At 47.8% G+C, this 11,474-nt stretch overlaps 1 long non-coding RNA gene across 32 annotated transcripts in view; it reads right to left on the reverse strand.

Moving 5' to 3' along the window:
• The window catches only part of LOC138917397 (uncharacterized), a 77,482-nt gene that overhangs the window by 10,844 nt on the left and 55,164 nt on the right, over positions 1-11,474 (reverse strand). For all 32 annotated transcript variants that reach the window (XR_011425303.1, XR_011425323.1, XR_011425313.1 and 29 more), the window contains 3 exons: positions 10,970-11,125; positions 9,597-9,722; positions 5,075-5,123 (listed from right to left, as the gene is read on the reverse strand). This is a non-coding gene — a long non-coding RNA (uncharacterized lncRNA). The remainder of the gene's footprint in view (positions 1-5,074; positions 5,124-9,596; positions 9,723-10,969; positions 11,126-11,474) is intronic.

An 11,474-nucleotide genomic window follows, 5' to 3' on the forward strand; every position in this document is an offset into this window, starting at 1 on the left:
CAGTGGGTTCCATGGTTTCTGGCAGGTGGTTCCTGCGTGTCTGGCATGTGGTTCCGGTACGCTCTGAATGTGGTTCCAGCGTGTCCATCAGGTGGCTACCATGTGTCCAGGACCTGATTCCATCGTGTGCGGTTGGTACTTTCAGAGTGTCCAGGTGTTGGTTCCAGCATGTCTGGCCGTTGGTTCCCGCATGTCCAGGGGTGATTCCGGTGTGTCCGGCAGGTTGTTCCGGCCTTTTCCAGAAATTGCTTCTGGTGTACCCAGGACCTGGTTCTGGTGTATCCGGCAGGTGATTTTGGCGTGTCCAGCAGGTTGTTCCAATGTGTTACGCTGGTGGTTCCGGCCTCCGTGGCAGGTGTTTGTGGCATGTCTGGCACCTGATTCTGGCGTATACGGCAGGTGGCCTCAGGGTATCTGGTACCTGGGTGCGGCACATCCAACAGATGGTTCCGAAGTGTCTGGCAGGTGGTTCCGAAGTGTCTAGCATGTGGTTCTAGTACGTTCGGAAGATGGCTCAGGCGTGACCGTTGGGTGCTTCAGGCATGTGCGGGAGTTGGTTCTGGCGTGTCAGAGTCATGGTCCCAGCATGTCCGTCATTTGGTTCCAGGTGGTTCTGGCTTGTCTGGTGGGTGCTTCCAGTGTGTCTGGCGGGTCGTTCTGGCATGTCTGTGTGGTGGTTCCAGAGTGTGTGGCGGGTGGTTACGGCATGTCTACCAGGTTTTTCCAGCATCCAAGGTGCCTGGTTCCAGCGTATCAGGCAGGTGATTTTGGCGTGTCCAGCAGGTGGTTCAGGTCAGTCCGGGAGATGGTTCCGGCGTGTCCAACATGTGGTTCTGGCATATCTGAGAGGTGGCTCCGGTGTGTCCGGCAGGTGGTCCCGTTCTGTCTGGCACATGGTTACGGGGTATCATGCAGGTGATTTCAACGTGCCCAGTCGGTTGTCGAGGCCTGTCTGACACCTGGTTCTTGTGTGCCTGGCAGGTAGTTTCAGTGAATCAGGCACCTGGTTCTGGCATATCCAACAGGTGGTCCCGGCATGTCTGGTATGTGATTCCCGCCTGTGCAGCACATGGTTCCGGCGTATCCGGCAGGTGATTTCGACGTGAGCGGCAGGTGGTTCCAGCATGTCAGGCACCTGGTTCTGGCATGTCTTGCAGGTGACTCACTCGTGTCTGGGACTTGGTTCTGGCATTTCTTTAAGGTGGTTCATTCATGTCCAGCACCTGGTTTTGGTGTGTGCAACACCTGTTTCTGGAGTTCTTGGCAGGTGGTTCTCACAAGACTGGCAGGTGCTTCAGGCGTGTCCAGCAGGTGGTTCTGGCATGTCGGGCACCTGATTCTGGTGTGCCCAGCATGTGGTTCCAGACTGTCTGTCAAGTGGTTCAAGCTGGTCTAGCAGGTGTTTCAGGTGTGTCCAGCAGCTGTTTCAGGTGTGTCCGGCACCTGGTTCTGGCCTGTGCTGGACCTGTTTCTGGTGTATCCGTCACATGGTTCCAGCGTGTCTGGCACATGGTTCTGGCATATTCGGTAGGTGGCTTCAGCACACTGGGAGCCTGGTTCCGGTGTATCTGACAGTTGGTTCCATGGTGTCTGGCAGGTGGTTCCTGTGTGTCTGGCATATGGTTCTGGTACATTCGAAAGGTGGTTCCGGCATGTCCAGCAGGTTGCAACAGTGTGTCTGGGACCTGATTCCATCCTGTCCGGTTGATGCTTTCAGAGTGTCCTGGCTTTGGTTCCGGCCTGTCTTGCAATTAGTTCCCACATGTCCGGTGGGTGATTCTGGCATGTCTGGCAGATTTTCCAGCCTTTTCCAGAAATTGGTACTGGCGTATCCAGGACCTGGTTCCGGTGTATCTGGCAGGTGATTTTGGCGTATCCAGCCGGTTGTTCTGGCGTGTTAGGATGGTGGTTCCAGCTTGTGTGGCAGGTGTTTGTGGCGTGTCTGGCACCTGGTTCTGGCGTATTTGGGAGGTGGTTTCAGTGTATCTGGTACTTGGTTCTGGGATATCCAACAGGTGGTTCCGAAGTATGTGGCATGTGGTTCTGGTAGGTTCAGAAGACGGTTCCAGCCTTTCCGTTAGGTGCTTCCAGCATGTCTGGAAGTTGGTTCTGGTGTGTCAGACTCATGTTTCCAGTGTGTCCAGTGGGTGGTTCCAGGTGGATCTGGTGTGTCCGGTGGGTGCTTCCGGTGAGTCTGCTGGGTCGTTATGGGATGTCTGTGTGGTGGTTCCAGAGTGTTCGGCGGGTGCTTTCGGCATGCCTGTCGGGTTTTTCCAGCCTCTAAGGTGCCTGGTTCAACCATATCCAGCAGGTGAGTTCTTTCTCAGCTTCCTAAAGAGCTGGAAGCAAGACAGTTTGTGGCTTGTCTCCGCTTGAGGGACGGAGGCAGTGCTTTGTGCCATCCACCTCTCGAGCAATATAGGGCATGGTTGAGAGCAAATGGGCCTTTCTGACATAGGGGTTTTCTGACACTCTCTCCACGAATGCACAAGGACAGTTGGTTAAAAGCCTCTTGTCTCTATCCTCCTAAGCTTGTGGAATCACAATCATTTGGGCCTTGGCCCAATTGCTTAAGGGGAAGATGTAGCCATTACCCCTGAGCCGGCTTGGCAAGAGGGAAATGTGGCAGAAGCAGAAGTTCTAAAGCAGCGAGTTAAGGGCTGGGAGGAAATGGCGTTCAGCTGCCTGTGTATGAGAGGTTCCCAATATGCTGTAAGAGCACTGTGGAAAGTGACTTCTTTCTCAGCTTCCTAAAGAGCTGGAAGCAAGATGGTTTGTGCCTTGTCTCCCCTTGAGGGATGGAGGCAGTGCTTTGTGCCTTCCACCTCTAGAGCAATGTAGGGCACGGCTGAGAGCAAAGGGGCCTTTCTTCCATAGGTGCTTTCTGACACTCTCTCCTCCAGTGCACAAAAGCGGTGGTTAAAAGCCTATTGTCTCTCTCCTCCTAAGCATGTGGATGCACAATCATTCGGGCCTCAGCCTCCTTGCTTAAGGAGAAGATGTAGGCATTTTGTCTGAGCCGGGCTGGCAAGATGGAAATGCCCCAAAAGCAGAAGTTCTAAAGCAATGAGTTAAGGGCTCCAAATAAACAGCATTTCAGGTGCCTTTGTATGAGATGTTCAAGGTACACTATAAGAACAGTGTGGCAAGTGAGTTCTTTCTCAGCTTCCCAAAGAGCTGGAAGCAAGATGGATTATTGCTCATCTCCCCTTGAGGGTTGGAGGCAGTGTTTTGTGCCTTGCAATTTTAGGGCAATGTAGGACTCTGCTGAGCAAACTTGGCCTTTCTTCCATAGCTGCTTTGTGAACACTCTCTCCACCCATGCACAAGGGCGGCATGAGAGGTTGCCAGTATGCTGTAAGAGCACTGTGGGAAGCAAGTTTTTCTTAACTTCCAAAGAGTGGTTGGTTAAAATCCTATTGTCTCTCTCCTCCTAAGCATGTGGAAGGACAATCTTTCGTGCCTCGGCCGAATGATTCGGGCGGGACTTGTGTGACCCACCTGCCTTAAATGCTGGAACCAACTGTTGGACACTTCAGAAGCATCATCTGGAAACGGTGGAACCACCCACCGCAGATGTGAGAATCAGGTCCACAACGTGCCAGAAGCACCTGCAGGACACACCAGAACCATCTGACTCTAACGCCAAAATCACCTGCCGGATACACAAGAACCACTTGATGGACGCTCCAGAATCACATGACGGGCATGAAAGAACCATCTCTCAGAGTGCCAGAACCATGTGCTGGAAATGCCGGAACCACATCACTGACAGACATGAACCACCTGCTGGACACGCCTGAACCACCTGCTTCACTCGCCGGAACCACCTTCTGGACAAGCCAAAATCACCTGCCGGATAACCTGGAACCAGGCCCCTTAGAAACCGGAAAAAGCCAACAGACATGCCAGAAGCACCTGCCGCACACCTGGAACCACCATACAGACATGCCTGAATGACCCGCCATACACACCAGAAGCACCCACCAGACACGCCAGAACCACCTGGAACCACCCGCCGGACACACTGGAACCATGACACTGACACGCCAGAACCACCTTGCAGACATGCCAGAAGCACCCAAAGGACATGCTGGAACCATCTTCCGAACGTACCAGAACCACATGCCAGACACACAGGAACCACCTGTCACACACTTCGCAACCACCTGTTGGATATGCCGAGACCATGTGCCAGATACACTGAAACCACCTCCCGAATACGGCAGAACCAGGTGCTGGCCATGCCACAAACACCTGCCAGACAAGCCGGAACCACCAGCCTAACACGCCAGCACAACCTGCCGGACATGCCAAAATCACCTGCTGGATAAACCGGAACCAGGTCCTGGATACGCCAGAACCAATTTCCAGAAACGGCCAGAGCAACCTGCCAGACAGCCTGGAATCCCCCGCCAGGCATGCGGAAACCAACTGTCAAACACGCCAGAACCAACACCTGGACACACTGAATGCACCAACCACACACGAAGGAATCAGGTTCCGGACACATGGTAGCCACCAGTCGGACACGCCGGAACCACCTTCAGAACATACTGGAACCATATGCCAGACACACAGGAACTACCTGCCAGACACCACAGAACCAATGGTCAGATACGATGGAACCAGGCGCCCAGTACGCTGAAGCCACCTGCTGAACACGCCCAAACACTGTGCTGGACATGCCAGATCCATATGATGGATACATCAGAAACAGGTCCAGCACAGGCCAGAACCAGGTTCCAGAAACAGCTGAAACAGCGGCTGGACACACCTGAACCACCTGTTAGACCAGCCTGAACCACTAGATGGAGAATCCTGAACCACATGCCAGGCACACTGTAACCAGATGCCCGACACACCAGAACCACCTTCTGGACACGTCTGAACCACCTACAAGTCTTGTGAGAACCACCTGCCGGATACACCAGATACAGGTGTCGCACACACCGAAACCAGGTGATGGACATGACTGACCACCTGCAAGACATGCCAGAACCAGACATGCCAGATGGGGAAGAGGTGATTTTGGGGGAGAGGAGCTTTGTAGATTTCTCACTTGGGCACTTACCTGTTTTGTTCTCCATCCAGGTTTTTCTGGGAGCAAGTTCTTGAGAAACCTATAATGAAAAGTATGAGCTATCTACATAGGGAGAACTCAGACTTCGTTCAGCAATTCCCTGGGTGTCTGGAGACTCGATAGAATACTTTTTTCTTTTTCCATTGCCAACACCCATGCCCATTCAGGCCTATGTGAGTTTTTACAATGCTCCTCCAACTGGTCTCCAAGCCTCCAGCGTGCCTCATTTCTCTTCATCGTAGAGGACAATAGCAGATCAATGTTTCTGAGGCATGGCTCCACCAGTGCCCTCTCTGATGCGGAAACCTTCCTCTCACTGCCTACCTGATAGACTCCAACTCTCTGCCTTAGCACTCAAGGGCCCCTCCGCCTTTCATGTATCCCACAGTCCTGCCAAACCGAACAGTACCCACTACCCAAAAACACACATTGCATTCTTCTCTTTTACCTCTGCCTGATCAGATGATGGACTTGAAACAAAGCCATCATTTGCTAGTTAAGTGACTTTTGCACAGGTCATTTCACCTCCCTGACCCTCAGTTTCTGCATATATAAGTGATGAATATTAAGATTCACCTCATATTGTTCTTATAAAGAATTAAAATTGACTTAGAGAGCATATGCAAAAACAGTTGGCTCCCTGCCTGACATGCTGCAGTCACCAATAATTATTCGGATCTAAATATTGGCTCATGCCATGCCCTGCTTCTTTTCCTATTAAAACCTTATCCTTCAAAAATCGGTGTGTACCCTTTCTTGAAAACCAGCCCAAGGTGTAAACTGAAGTTCATTTTCCTAAGCTGCTCAGTAACATTTATAACGCAAAGTCTAATGCATTAGATCAGTTTTTTTGTTTAAGCAAAAGAAGCTAACTCTGGCTAACTTCAGTTTTCTTATTAAAGAAATTGACTAGAAGGACTTACGGTAACTCACATAACTGAAGGGAATTTTTGAAAAAATCAACAAACAAAAAGCAAAAATAAGCTTTGGAAGACACAATAGAGCACAGCGTATAGTTATTATTACTGCCGTTCACCAAATAGTGTCGGCTCTTCTCTGGCACACAGAAGGGGTGTATCTTCTTGGCCCCTTAAAGTCAAATGTGACTTTGTGAGCCTTTGGCAAATGAAACTTGAGCAAAAATGAGGCTGTCTCTTCCAGACAAACCTTTGGCAAACAGTAGGAGTGTGTTTTTCCTGCCTGGCAGTTGTGCAAGAAGTTGGATCGAGCATCTTTTAGCTGCCATCTACTCAATCCTCCAGACTGAGCAAGGATAATACAGAGCCAGCCCCTGATGACATGGAGCATGTTCGAGAAATAAACCTTGGTCATTTTTAGCTGAGACTTAGGAGTTTGTTGTGAATACAGCACAACATGGACTATCTGACTGATGAAAACATATGTAGGGGAGGAAGACATTTCCTCTTCCCAAGTGTGGGTTCGTCTGGCTGGAGAACGAATTAAATTCACATGAGACAGAAAAGCAAGAGAAAATTAAACAAAGCTTTATGAGGAACCGTGGCCCGGTGCCTTTCTTCCCAAAGGAAGAAAGGGCACCAAAGAAGTGGGGTGCACATAGTGGTTATATACCGCCAAATGGGGTGTTTCACATGTGATTGAAATGTCCCTCCCACAATAGTCACAAGATTGCCCTGTCGGCACTTGATGGACACAGCAGGTAGTGGGTCTGCTATCTCAGTGGGCATGGCAGGACTCAAGTCGATTGTCTGGAGCTGGGCGGTCACAGGTGAGCTCAGCAATCAGTTCCTAGCCTAAGGAAAGATGCTTAATCCTTAAGAAATGCCAACGTTGGGAGGGGGAGGAAAGTCAGTTACAGGAGGTTACCAGACTAGCACAATAAAATGCAGATTTAAGTCCTTGCCTTTGGTATTGATTAAGAGTTTTTAGAGAGAAGGTCATCTCCTTTCTTCTTCCTGGTACAGAGAGGGAGGCAACTTTTACAGATAGAGATTTACCTTACAAATGTAAATGTGCCCTAACAAAGGGCAAGTTCCATTCCTCCTTCCCTGTCCCAGTTTATCAAAAGCAATCAGCCTCAAATAATCCTGATGCCAAAGAGACATATCTTGGGGTGGCCATTTCCAGGTCCCCACACATACATATTACCGATTTCCTGTGCTGTTGACCAAAATGACTTCAGTGAGCCAATATTAGAATTCCTTTTCACAAAGGTGGATAAGTGACAGATTAGAAGTCTACACTGTCCCAGGAGTGTAGACAGATACCATGCTTATATCTAGCAAAAATATTTCCTCATTTTGTCCTTTACCTGTCAATAAACAAGTATATCTATAGAAATCTGGAGGTAAAGCTCCAGACAAAACCAACATGGTGACAAGGAGGAACATTGCATACTTGTAAAAGGAGCGACAGATGAGAAAATAATATTAATGGCTGGGAACTTATAGAACCTTGCATTGAAAGGGATCTCATATGGAACTCAGGAAATATTTATAGCTGAAAGCACTACATGACAAAATCTGGTGGATGGAATTAAACAATACTTAGAAGAAAGATACCTTCAACATACGTATCTAAAAAGAAAAATTAGAAACCAATGAGCTGCTTGTTCAAGAAGCTAGACAAAGAGCAAGACAGTAAAGTCAGGAAGAAAGGAAATGAGAAAGAGAAATGCCAAACCTTTGTTTCTATTTATTTGCTCTTTATTTATTGCTATGGACTGAATTCTCTCTCCCCACCATTCATATATGGAAGCCCTGACCCCCCTTGTGACCATGTCCAGACACAAGGTCTTTAGGAAGTAATTATGGTGAAAATGAAGTCATAATGGTGGAACCTAAATCAGATAGGACTGTGGCCTCATCAGAAGTGGAAGAGATCTCTCTTTCTGTTTCTTCACACGCATACACACACCCCACCATCTGAGGACTCAGTGAGAAGGGGACCTTATGCAAGCTGAGGAGAGAGCCCTCGCCAGAACCTGACCATGCTGGCATCCTGCTCTCAGGCTTCCAGCCCCCAGAATGGTGAGAAAATAAATTTCTGTTGTTTAAGTCACCCACGCTATGGCATTTTGTTATGGGAACCCAAGCTAAGATGCTTATCTTTCACAGTTTGTTCCTAGGTTCTGGTACCAATTCCAATGTGTGTGGGGTTGGGGGTCAGGGGAGTCCCCCACAGCAACAAGCAATTCTTGGGACACCAGCTGGGTGTCCTACAATTCAACTCGATTCTGACACTATGTACCCAGAGACAGCATCACATCCCACAGGTTAAGGGTTCAGCCCCACAAGACTGCCCCCACTGCGGGTGCCAAGAGCAAGTCTAGGCTGTCACCTATGCTTCTGAGCAACTGGCTGTCAGTAAGAGGTTCTCAAGACTCTCTACTCCGGTTCGACGAATTTGCTAGGGCGGCTCACAGAACTCAGAGAAACCTCTTACTTACTAGATTACCTGTTTATTAGAAAAGGATATGACTCGGGAATAGCTCGATGGAACAGACGCACAGGGCAAGGCATGGGGAAAGGGCAGTGAGCTTCCACGCCCTCTCCAGGTAACCACTCTCCCAGAACCTGCACATGGTCACCAACCTGGATGCTCTTGGAAATCTGTCCTTTTGGGTTTTTATGCATAAGCCGTTTATTTATTCTCTTACCCTCGGCTGCTGTTTTTCCTTCCCCATTTATAGCCCAAAGCCAATCAAAGAAGGACATGTGCAGTGTGATGCTGTTCCTGTACATTTTTTAAGTGCATAACAATGTAAGAATTTGTTAACGGAGACATACACATGTATGTCTTGACTATGCATAAAAATGTAATCTTTTGTTAATGGAGCCATGCACATGGATATTCTTGGAATCATAAAGAATGTAATTAATTTTAGGATATTGATACCTATGATGAGGGAGGGAGGAGAACGGGATGGAAATGTGAATTTTAGGTGTGACAGCAACATTTTGCTTCTTAAAAACAGAGATATCGTTGTGGGCTGAATCATGTCCCTGAAAATTCATATGTTGAAGTCCTAACTCCAGGACCTCAAAATAGGGCTGTATTTGGAGAGAGGGCCTCTAAAGAGGTAATTAAGGTAAAGTGAGGTCACATGGGTAGGCTCCAATCCAATGTGACTGATACTCACATAAGAAGAGAAGATTAGAACTCAGACACACACAGAGGGAAGACCGTGTGAGGACACAGGGAGAAGCGGCCGGGGAGAGAGGCCTCAGAAGAGACTATACCGGCCAATGCCTTGATCTTGAACTTCGGCCTCCAGAACCGTGAGAAAATAAATTTCTATTGTTTAAGCCACCCTACGTGTGGTATTTTGTCATGGCAGCCCCAGCAAATGAATGCAACATCGGAAGCAAATAGGGCAGAATTGAACGTCTGTTCTTTCTGGGTATTGGGGCCGGAGATAGAGGTCATACTATGTACTCTTCTGCATATTTGAAATATTTCCATAATAGTTAAGAAAATAACAAGCAGATCCCGAAAAAGAATAACCAGAGAGTAGAAATTTATGTGTGATTACCTTACAGGCCAAGGTGGGTTTCGCGTTGGGCAGGTGGTTCTCTTCCACAGGGTGTGTCAGTCACCCATGAATTCCCGTCTCTTGGCTCTGCCATTCCTGATGCCTGTATCGTCGTCTGCAACCAATCTGAACAAGGAGAAAGAAGGAACACGGAGAAGACACACCTGCTTTCAAAAGTTCCAACCTGGAAATGGCACACACCACTTCCACTCCCATTGCATTGGCTGAAACATAGTCACACGCCACACCTCACTGCAAGTTGCTGGGTGACTGCCTTCCTGGGCACCCAGGACAAGGATGTGGACAAGCAGCCAGTAGTCCCACCCACAATGTCATCAGGTTGACCCTGGTCTTCATGCTGCTGCTCAGTCTACAGCGTGTCTGCCAGGTCTATGGTTAGGGTTTAGATATTTTACAAAGGCGCGGGTTTGGGGGTCATGGTTTGGGACTTCAAAGAGGAGGAAGCCAATTCACAAGGAGACAGAAAACCAAATGTTTGCTGGGCCATCTCTAAACAAATGAGAGAGAACTTGTGTAAAATGGGCCCGGCTAGGTACCTTCTTCTCTACCACATCTAGAGTTCCCTACGTTGACAGCTCCTTCCTGGAACAGGCCTTCTGTCTTAAATTCTTTTAGGCAGTTAGGGGCGAGGCCAAAGTTTCTTTTATATATAAATTTTATGTGTATATATGTAATTTATAGAACTAAATAAATGAATTTAAATATAGATACAATGGATTATATATTCTATTATATATCACTATTAATATATATTATATATATATAGATAATCTCCTTGGTTCTCCAGAGAACCCTGACAAATACAGGAGGAGTTAATATTCTTTTATCGATGGCATTTACATTTAATCACTTGAAATTCTTAGTTACGACATTGTTATGGCTTGCAAGGAAGTGTCCTTTTCAGTGTTTCATTTAGAGGCCTCAAGATACCAATGTTAAAAAGTTTCCCATTTTATTTGTTTGGTTTGATAGGCTTTTTCCAATTGAGTGCACAGATAAACCAATTTAGGAATTTCAAAGGAGCCCCATTTAGGCCAGTGAAGCCTTAAATCACCCTGAGTAATCTGAGCCCAGTGGGACAAAAATCTACATGTAGAAGGTCTGTATTCTTTAAAGACAAAACCAGCAGGAGTCCCAGAGTGGGGCTGTTCTTTGGTGGTCCTCTTAGAAAATGGATTTCTCATTTGTATGAACTTACCAAAGGATCAAAGGCCCAAAAAAGGAGTGAAAGAAACAGAAGTTTCTGACAAAGCTGACAACGGAAGGATGGCCAGAACCAGTATCAAAGGACGCCTACAGAAAGAGTCTGGACCTCTACCAAAAATGGGAGGTCCAGGCCCAGGAGGACTTACCACCAGGAACCAGAGCCACCAGGAGGAGACAGCAGAGCACAAAAGATTCTTTGCAGGCACCTTGCTTGTGTCTGTGAAGTGGCACCAGAATTGAAGGTCAGTAGCTAGGGATCCCACTTCTGTCACCATATAAAGTCAGCAAATAAGAGGCATAAACTGCAAAAGAACCAAAAAGTTTATTTGGGGTCTCAAGAATTGCAATTCAGGAGATGTAGATTCGAGTAGAAGCTCAAATGTGCTCCTAGGAAGACAAAGGAGGCAGGGGTAGATAAAAGGAAAGGACACAGGCTTACAAAGGTCTACAGTGAACAGTTACTGACTGGTTCTGGCATGGGGTGAGCTGACTTGCCAGAACATAGTTGGTCCTAGGCAGACTGTCCCTTCTTGGAATGAGGAAACACTTCAAGATGTGACCTCTGCTGTCAGGTAAAGCTCAAAAGTTCAGTTAACGTCTGGTGGTGGATGTGGTGTACAAGCATAAGCCCCACTTCCTTAATGGCCTCCC

This window comes from Equus caballus, chromosome 14 (genome assembly GCF_041296265.1).
Source record: "Equus caballus isolate H_3958 breed thoroughbred chromosome 14, TB-T2T, whole genome shotgun sequence".
NCBI lineage: Eukaryota > Metazoa > Chordata > Mammalia > Perissodactyla > Equidae > Equus > Equus caballus.